Below are 9,413 nucleotides of genomic sequence, written 5' to 3'. Positions count from 1 at the left end.
TATTTATACGTAATGAATTCACATATCAAACAAGTGTTAAGAATATTTAGACGAAAAGTATGTATATAGTTGAAAAGTATGTAATATATAACAAAAAAAAAAATCATAAAATAAAAATTTTTTCCTGGAACATTTTTCAGCAAGAATTAGTGAAAAATAGAGATTTGTTCTCTGATGATCCTCTAAATTTAGAGGAAATGAAAGTGAAACTGTTGAAGAAACATGGTGACATTCCATTGGTTGTTGCGATGATGAGGGAGATTTAATTAAAAAAATCATGACGTAGTAAAAATATAGAGTAACAATAAGAAGAAGAAGAAGATAATAATGAAATTCATGGAGAAAAATGAGCTAGAATAAAAAAAAATTATTTCGCTTTAGTTTTTTATTTTATTTAACCATATTTCTACCAGAAATGTAATGAGTTAATTGTTGTTCATAGTCCCAAAAAAGAAAGAAAAAAAGAAAGGAAAGTTTAAATTAAAAGGAAAAAAAATTATATTCCATATTTTATCCAAATAAAGATGGGCAGAATTATTACATAAAAAAGTTTCAAAACAAAAATAGTAATCATAAAAGCATATTATTTAGAGTTCAAAAAACTGCATCAGATACTCAGATATATGAACTCAACTCTATACCCCAAACATAGACATATAAACTCAGACCAAATAACTCTGTATCTCAAACACATACATATGAACTCTACGGATACATGAACTCCACATACATATGAACTTCATACATTCTTTCTCAAATCAGCACCCCAAACAGCCCTTTAGTGTCTTCAAAAGACTTAAGGCTTCAAGGATTGTTCAGTCTTATGGAGTTTAGTGTCAAACGCAATCATACTTCCAATGGTCACATCTTCATGAAATTGTAATTCTTCCACATAATCACTTGCCAACAACAACTTTACTAGTAAAATCAACTTTGCTCTTTCTCACCTTGAAGGAAGTCCATTGTTGTATACATCCATAAGTTTCTAATGACCCTCATCGACTGCTCGTCATCTTCCCTTGCATAAAGGACCATATTGAGTGGTTTTTAAATTTGCTTCTGGAATGTTTAGATACCATGTATTTGTGGTTCTAGAATGTCTAGGTAGAGTGTATTTGTGTTATTCAAGTTGTTTTTTAAGCAATATATCTTTGTATTTTCATTTGTACTTAATTTTTTTGTTTTAGGGTAGTTTTGTCATTTACTAATTAGTATTTTTTATTATATGAATTCTTTTTGCTATTTTTGTAATTTTGAAACTTTTTGTCATTTTTCAAATGAAACTTTAAAACTTGTTGTTTCTCTTGTCAGCCCTAAATTTTTTAACACCAAAAATGAGGAGGAACTCTTCTATTTATGGAGTTCACATGAGGTCATGTGTGGGTTTGGACTTGATTTGTCCATGTACTTGACCATTAGGCCCAACTAATTAGATTTTGGGCTTAGCCTATCTTTAAGACAAAAGAACCTATTTTTTAGTTCAATTGAACTTAATATTATTGTTTTGTACTATGGTTGACTGATTTTTTACAAGCAAAAACTTGGGTACATGTCTTGTATTGTATGTGTTACTCTTTGTTGAGCAACTTGTGTTGTGTCGCAGATTTTGTCTTGAGATGTTTTTCTTATTGGTTGGAGTATTTAGCACGAACTCGTTGATTTTCTTTCTTATTCTTGCATAAGATATTTTCTTTCTTTGAAAGTCTTTTTCAAGGATGTTTTGATGAGCATATATTGTGCTTTTCGTTTAGTTTAGGGTTAGCCATTTTGAATTAAGAAGGGTGTGTATAGTAAGGGACATTTAGAGGTTATTCAAACCTCAACTCTTATGCAACTTCATATACTTTGTTGGTGGGCATGCTACCAACGATCGATTATATATAATAGTGAATTTAGTAAATCACTTAGGGAGTAAGTGAGAAATCGGTATGAGTAGTTGATGTTATATTGAAGAGATCTCATTCAACTCGAGAGAAGTATGTGTGTATGGAAGTGAGGATAGCTTAAACTTAAAGGAACCTAAGTTGAAACTAAAGAGGGGGCTTTACAAGAGAGGCTGGAGAGGGAGTCTATCGGTTAAATTCTTTATGTAATTGTTTAGCTCTTTATCTAGTGAAGTATCTTTCCGTCGGACATATAACCCCCAGAGTATGCGACATTATACTAAACTGGGTTATCAATCTTTGTGTCTCTCTAATCCTGTTGTTATTGTTTGTTACTAAGTTACTTGGTTTTATCAATTATTGTTACAACATCGTGTTTGACTTATGTATGTTTCGTGTTAGATTCACTTTAAAAGTTAAATTATGACTCAACTGGATCCAAATAGCTTATTCAATCAAATGGTCGTGAGGAAGGCACATGGTACTATTGGTAATTTTTATCTTCGATTTCAATTTGGTACACATATTGACTTTTAATTAGTCTCAAATTTAATGATTAGTAATTTCGTCTTTGATTTGAGAAATGATAAGACAATTTGTGATTTGTCCAAAATTTTTTATTCAACGATATTCTGGTAATTAAACCCATATAAACTTTTGCCATCAAAGAAAAAAAAATCACGTTAGATCAAAATGTCCACTACAAGAATTTTTGGCTTTAGTGTCAGTTTAAAACCGACATTAAAGTCCTTTAATGTCGATTTTAAAACGACATTAAAGCTCAGAATTATTGTCTGTTTTTTGTAAATACCATATTCGTTTTTTGTAAATACCATGTCCGTTTTTCAATTATTGTGCAAAATTATTGTCCATGTATTCGATATAATTATTGTCCAATCCATTTTAAACGTCGGTCACAAAATTAAAAACAACATGTCCCTAAAACCAAGGTAACCAACCTGTACATGCACAAAATAAATTTTTAATTGTTTTCACAAATCCATAATAATAAGTTACAAAAGAGGAATTGGAGATGATAATTTAACTCTAAAACCAAGGTATTCTACAAATTACCAAAACTCATATTGTCATTATATAGTGTTTTCCAAACAATCTTTCAATTGCTCATTCATTATGTTCTCTCCACCATCCACCACAATTAGTACAAAGTCACAATGGTCAAAATCCAACACACAACAAGAAAAAGAAAGAATTCCAAAGTTTATATTAGAATTAAACAAGATTGACCAAACAAGCTGAAACAAGCAAACAACAATGATTATTCAAATCTCAAAAGTTGTATATCAATAAGCAAATTTATACCTCAAAAAACAGAATATTCAAGAATACATATATCAATAAGCAAACTTAGCTCACAATGTACTTCAAATCCCAAAAGTTGTCACAAAAACAACAATGATTTACAAAAACTCTCCTTGTAGATTTGTTCAGACATTCAAACATAAACAACAATGATTTAAAAAAACTCAGATCTGATTACTCACTTGACTTCAAATCTCAAAAGTCGAAACATGATCAGGCTTTCAATCTTATATCTCCAGATTCATGGACTTAGTTCCTATCAATGAAAAGAAAAGCCAAAAACAAAAACTTAACAAAGTTCAAAATTCTATCAATCCAAACAAATATCACAATAAACCACCAAATCTACAGAAAGAAGTGATTTCAAAAGCCAACAAACACAAGTAGTTAGCATAAGAAAGGAGAACTCTTAAGAACCATCTATCAAATAAGAAATGAGAACTCTAAAAATTAATTTCGAGATATATTTCGAGACTTGTGTCCTTAGAGTTAGACTTTTTCTATAAATACTTCAAGAAAAGCTAACAATGAATAAAATACCTAACATATAGAAACATATCACAAATCTAACATGTAGTTCTTTGGAGCAATAACAAAATCTAAACATCCAACAATCAATCAATAGATCAGGATTTACACATAACTAAATTAAGAAAATACCTCTCTCTTCTTGCATTTCTCATAAACATCAAAATGATGTTCTTGACATTTGCTCTTCTTCGAGCGATGTTTTTCAAGACCTATAGTATTTGGAAAAAGAGATTTTCTCTAATACGAAATTAAATTTTGTTGCTTCTTCAAGTTCATAAATTGTTCTGAAACAATAATAGAAACAATAACATTACACTTCTATTTCTCAAAAATTACGAAATGATTCTACAAATCCCTACACTACTCTACGTGAAGAATGTCTGAAGAAACCTACAAGGAGAGTTTTGAAGTACTAAATTAGAACAAAAATCTTGAAGTAAACAAACCCAAATACCCATTTTGCCTCTTTCTTCTTCACTTGTTCAAAGTGTCCCTTATAGAAACAACCTGGAAACAACAATACAATAGCAAAAGTATGAGTACAATCTTAAATCATATAACATTTCAGTTTTAGGTTCTGAAAGTTGCTCCCAAGTGAAATATTGTGTTTGGAATAACTTATAGAAAAAAAAACCTTCAAATTAGATAATTTTTCTACAAGTATCTATCAAAAAATCAATAGATAAAACATTACTAATCTAGTTGGATGGCTCATATCAAAAGATTGGGAGTAGAGACCATGTAGAAAAATGGCTAAAAGCTAGCATATCGAGTAAAAACTTATATCTTATATATAAAATACCGACAATGATATGATTTACCATATTCTACATTTACATGGAGACAACCAAGTAGCAATCTAGACATTCAGCGACTTTATAATGATATAGAAAGCCCATGAAGCTAGCGAGATTAACAATGTATAACATTCAAGAAAAACGATAATTCAAGAAACATATTCAAAATCTTGACTGAGTTCAAAGTGAAGAAAACAGAAACACAAAGTTTGATAACATTAATCTAATACTTCGAATAACGCCACAAGAAATATCAAAATTAATTTGGAAACAAAATCATAAACTAAAAGTTACCCAATAATCTAAGCCAACTTTACTGAAGTAATCGGGATGGTATTTCATCTTTCATCTTTCATCTTTTCTTTTTCTTTCCTTTTTCCTCTCCACTACTCTCGTTTTTCTTTTTTTTCTTTCTTTTTTTAATGCAACAGACGAGATCCACCCACGAATGATGGTAGCACGACAAGAAATATCAAAACGGAACAAGCAGCGGGTTGCACGATGGAACGAGTAGCATATCTGGGCAAAGAACGACACATTCAAGAAATATGACATGGCCTCCGAGCATTTTGATTTGGGCCCAGATCCACAAGAAACCCGCTGCTCGACAAGAAATATTACCAGATCTGAACGAGTAGCAGAAATCTCGTATTTCTTCAAAATCTTGGTGGAACGAGCAGCAGATCCGGGTGACTGGGTGCGGCGCGCAGGTTGCATAATGAAAAGACCTACACGGAGGCCAGATCTGTACCACGACAGACTCTTCACCCACAATTGACGGACAAATGGCAAGGGTTTGGAAGAGAGAAGTGAGAAAGAAGAGGGTCTGAAGAGGAAAGTGTGAGAATGAGAGGATAAAGAAAATATTGAGAGAGTGAAGAGGGCAATGAAAAAAATGGGAGGAAAATAGAAAGTGGGATAAATTAAGTTGGTCTTTAATGTCGGTTTATCTACTTTTTTTAAAAAAAACAAAATTGACATTATACATCCGATTTCATTTTTTCCAACCAACATTAAATTCCAAAATTCTTGTAATGGTCACATATTTTTTCAGAGAAATAAATAATAATAATAATAATTTTTTTTTTATACATATTCTTCAACATGCCATCAATTCCTCAAACGCTGTTGTTTAATTTTTTTTAATAAACGAAAATTTATCCCTACACATGACAATGCAATTCAAATTTCAAAAGCAGTCTGTGAGATAATCTTAAGTTCTGAACATAAGGAATTTGAAAGCTGTTAGCATTATAAAACTCGGTCGTTTTGATAGATTTGGATGAGGCAGTGTGTGAACAATTTTAATTAATCAATTAATTAGTTAATCGATTAAGCATTGGAGTTTTAGCCAGGTTGGATTAATTAGAATAATCAAACCAACAATAATGTCACACTTAACGCAACATTATTTAACCTATGACCTACTCACACGCTACTTGAGTCAGTGGAGATTAGATGTAGACTTTGCTTTTATATATGTAAAAAAAGAAAAGAAAAAAAAAATTATACATTTTATGAACATTAATAAAACTTAATTCAATAAATAGAGTAAAATATACATGCATTTAAATTCTCCATCTTCCCTAAACTTTTAAAAGTTTATACACTTGAATAGAATTTTGGGGACGAATTAAAATGATATAAACTTAATTATATGGCAAGAAAAATGGGAGATCTAGACTTAAAATATATATCAAGGAATATTACCTTTTTAGTTCTCAAGTTTTTGAAGAACACATGCGTTTGATCTCTTAATTTTAAAAATGTACCTTTTTAGTCCTCGGGTTTATAAGAGTAGACCCATTTAGTCTTTAAGTTTTCAAAACGTACCTTTTTAATCTCTGAGTTTTTAAATAGGTTTAGAAAATCTCTCAAATAACTCTATACTATTATTTTGAATAATTATGTTACATTTTAAATTGTGTTATTAAGCCAGCTACGATCACGATTGTGTTATCTATGGTTATTTCGTTTGGTTGGAGTGTTAGACAGCTAGATGTGCAAAGTGCTTTTCTTCATGGCGACCTACAGGAAAAAGTTTTTATGAAGTAACTAGCTGGTTTTGTGAGTATACTCAGCCTAACCATGTCCTTTGTCTTCATAAATCTCTCTAGGGTTTCAAACAAAGCTCACGTGCTTGGTTTTCCAAGCTTAGTTCTTTCTTGCTTAGTTGGGATTTCTATGGTTCCAAAGTTGACACATCTATGTATATTTATAAGGATGCCTCTTCATTGATTATTTTCCTTATATGCATTGATGACATCTTAGTTACTGGAAACAACACAATACTTTTTCTCTTAAAAACCTGAGTAGTTTATCTTATTTTCTGGTTATTAAAGTTGTTTACCAAACTGGATTTATGCATTTGCCCCAAAGCAAGTACATTAAGGATCTGCTACAAAGAGCTGAGTTGACAAATTATTGCAAGCCAAATAACTTGCCTATGATGATTGGTGAGCAGTTGTCAATCAGTGATGTGCAACCTTTGGAGGAACACTCTTCCTATCAGAGTCTTGTTGGTGCATTGAGATATTGTATACTAATGAGACCATGAAAGACACACGAACATAAAAACGGAAGTGAATAGAATCAAGAACACTCTAATTACAATTAATTTCATGGATTTTGCATGCAAGTTCATGATAAACATAATTAGGGTTTATGGCATAATCTTTGAAGATTCCCTAGATTATTCCAATCCTTTGCAAAGTGCTTCAAGTAACCTTTACGTAGACAACCACAAGAGCTTCTCAACAGGAACCCAAATTGAGAAGAATTTGGAGGAGTTTTGAGCTTGAAGAGAATTGGAGAGAAAAACCCTTTTTCTTTGCAAATTTTATATTTGCATGAACCTAAAAAATAAATTAAAATTAGTTACTTATACAATGAGATCATGTAAATTAAAATAACCACAAAATGACACCTAGTCAAATAGTGGGATTATAGGTGTTTTAATATAATAACTAAAAATTTAAAATAGGAAAAGTTGGATTTTTCCAATTTCTCTTATTTTTAATTATTTAAAAAATGATTTTAAATAAAATCAATTGTTACTTTAAAATCAAATTTTAGCTTAAATAAAATTTACATTAATTAATTTTATTTAAATAATTATTTAATTTAATATCTAATATTGTATTAATAAAACACTCATTCCAAAAAATAATCATTTATTCATAAAATTTTTAAATCAAATTTAAATATTTTAACTCTCCAATTTTTGTTTACTTCGATAACTAAACATTAATTATATCAAATATAATAATCCAACTCCTAATCCGAATTCAAAAATTTCAAACTCTCTCAATACGTTATTCTAAGGTTTAATCCATTTATGAGCTAATAGAGGAACCTAATGAACCTACAGATCATGAGCTCTAACGATTTGAGATTTAATTGGCTAAACTCTTTTAACTGATTTAATCAATATTTGTTAACTACCGAGACACTCCATTAAAGTCCAATAGTCGTACTATCCTCACCGTAAATATATTTTTGTCCACTTGATATAATTATAGTCAGTAAGTCGATCCTTCACAGATTGTTCGTATTTACAGCCAGATCAAAATTATCGTTTTACCCCTGTAATATATCTTGCTTCTTAAGTCTCCACCGATCTACTAATGAACAATTAGTTTATGATCCTACCAATAAACTGAGTCCTTCGTAGACATAGAGAGGATAGAGCCCCTTGTTCAATACTAGGAGTTAGTACTTAAGGGAACAACTTATCTACTATTCTTGAAGTCGGGTATTAGTGAATCTGAATTCTATCTTGCAGGACTATATTTCCAGCTATCTACCCGCTCTTACCCCTAAAATGGGAGGTTTATCGAGTGGTGATGATGAACGACTCTCAGCCATGCAGATTAAAGGATAATTCCGAATAAACAGAAGTTCATAGTTAGCTCAGGATTGAGATCAAGTTACGTTAGGTTATCAGATTGAAATAATCAGTTTTAACAGTAAAGGGCGTCATAAAGAAAAGTGATCACTTCTTGGTCTAGTCTTATGCAAACATCTTTTGCATAAGATGCTCCCACTTGCATTTCTCTACATGAGCGATTTAGGATCACATCGTTTTTTTATATACAAAGTGGATCGCATCCATAGTGTTTCCAGGTTAACGTACTCAACTCTAACCTTATACTTATCATTACAAGAAAAAAAAGCTCCCTCGACACCTAAATCAGCCGTCAGGAGATCAGTCGTGTTAGGATTGGTGTCCTAGTTCTCCCGGAGTCTCGTAGTTTGTAATATATACACATTGTTATGAATAAAATAAGAGTTATTTTATCCGACATTTACTCATATCCAATAAACAAAGCTCCATGGTTATTGTATGCAAACTTAAGCATGTATATGAGATATACAAGTGATCATGCCTTAGTGATAACCTAAATAGGTCTGTAGTATATGGATTAAGGAGGGATTCCTAAACCTGGTGACACTATAGATACGACCCGCTTTGTAGAGGTTTGCAAGTGTTATGAACTACTACAGATGGTAGATCTTGACCATTCGTGGAGACATGTGAGTGAGGGTGTCCTATACAAAGAGTTTGTATAAGACCGGACCACGAGATGATTAGTTTCTGTATATAATACTGTTGATACTAGAGACTTACATCTCACCTAAACGACCATAAGTGACATGACCTCAATCCTGAGTGTTTTGGAAACTCCTGCCTTTGAGGGTGGTCATTTGATCAGTATGGGTGAGAGTGGCCAAATTTCCAACTCAACATGCCTACCTTTTTAGGGACTTGTATGATTTGGGAGCTGAGAACTCAGTTACACAAGATGGAATTTACTCCTTCCACGAAGCAGGGGTAAGTAGATAGATTGCTCCCTTAAGGGCTGATTCCGGGGCTCGA

The sequence above is a fragment of the Benincasa hispida genome, chromosome 11, assembly GCF_009727055.1.
Source record: "Benincasa hispida cultivar B227 chromosome 11, ASM972705v1, whole genome shotgun sequence".
Lineage (NCBI taxonomy): Eukaryota > Viridiplantae > Streptophyta > Magnoliopsida > Cucurbitales > Cucurbitaceae > Benincasa > Benincasa hispida.
The sequence above is the reverse complement of the archived record's forward strand: the minus strand, read 5'-3'. Positions refer to the sequence as shown.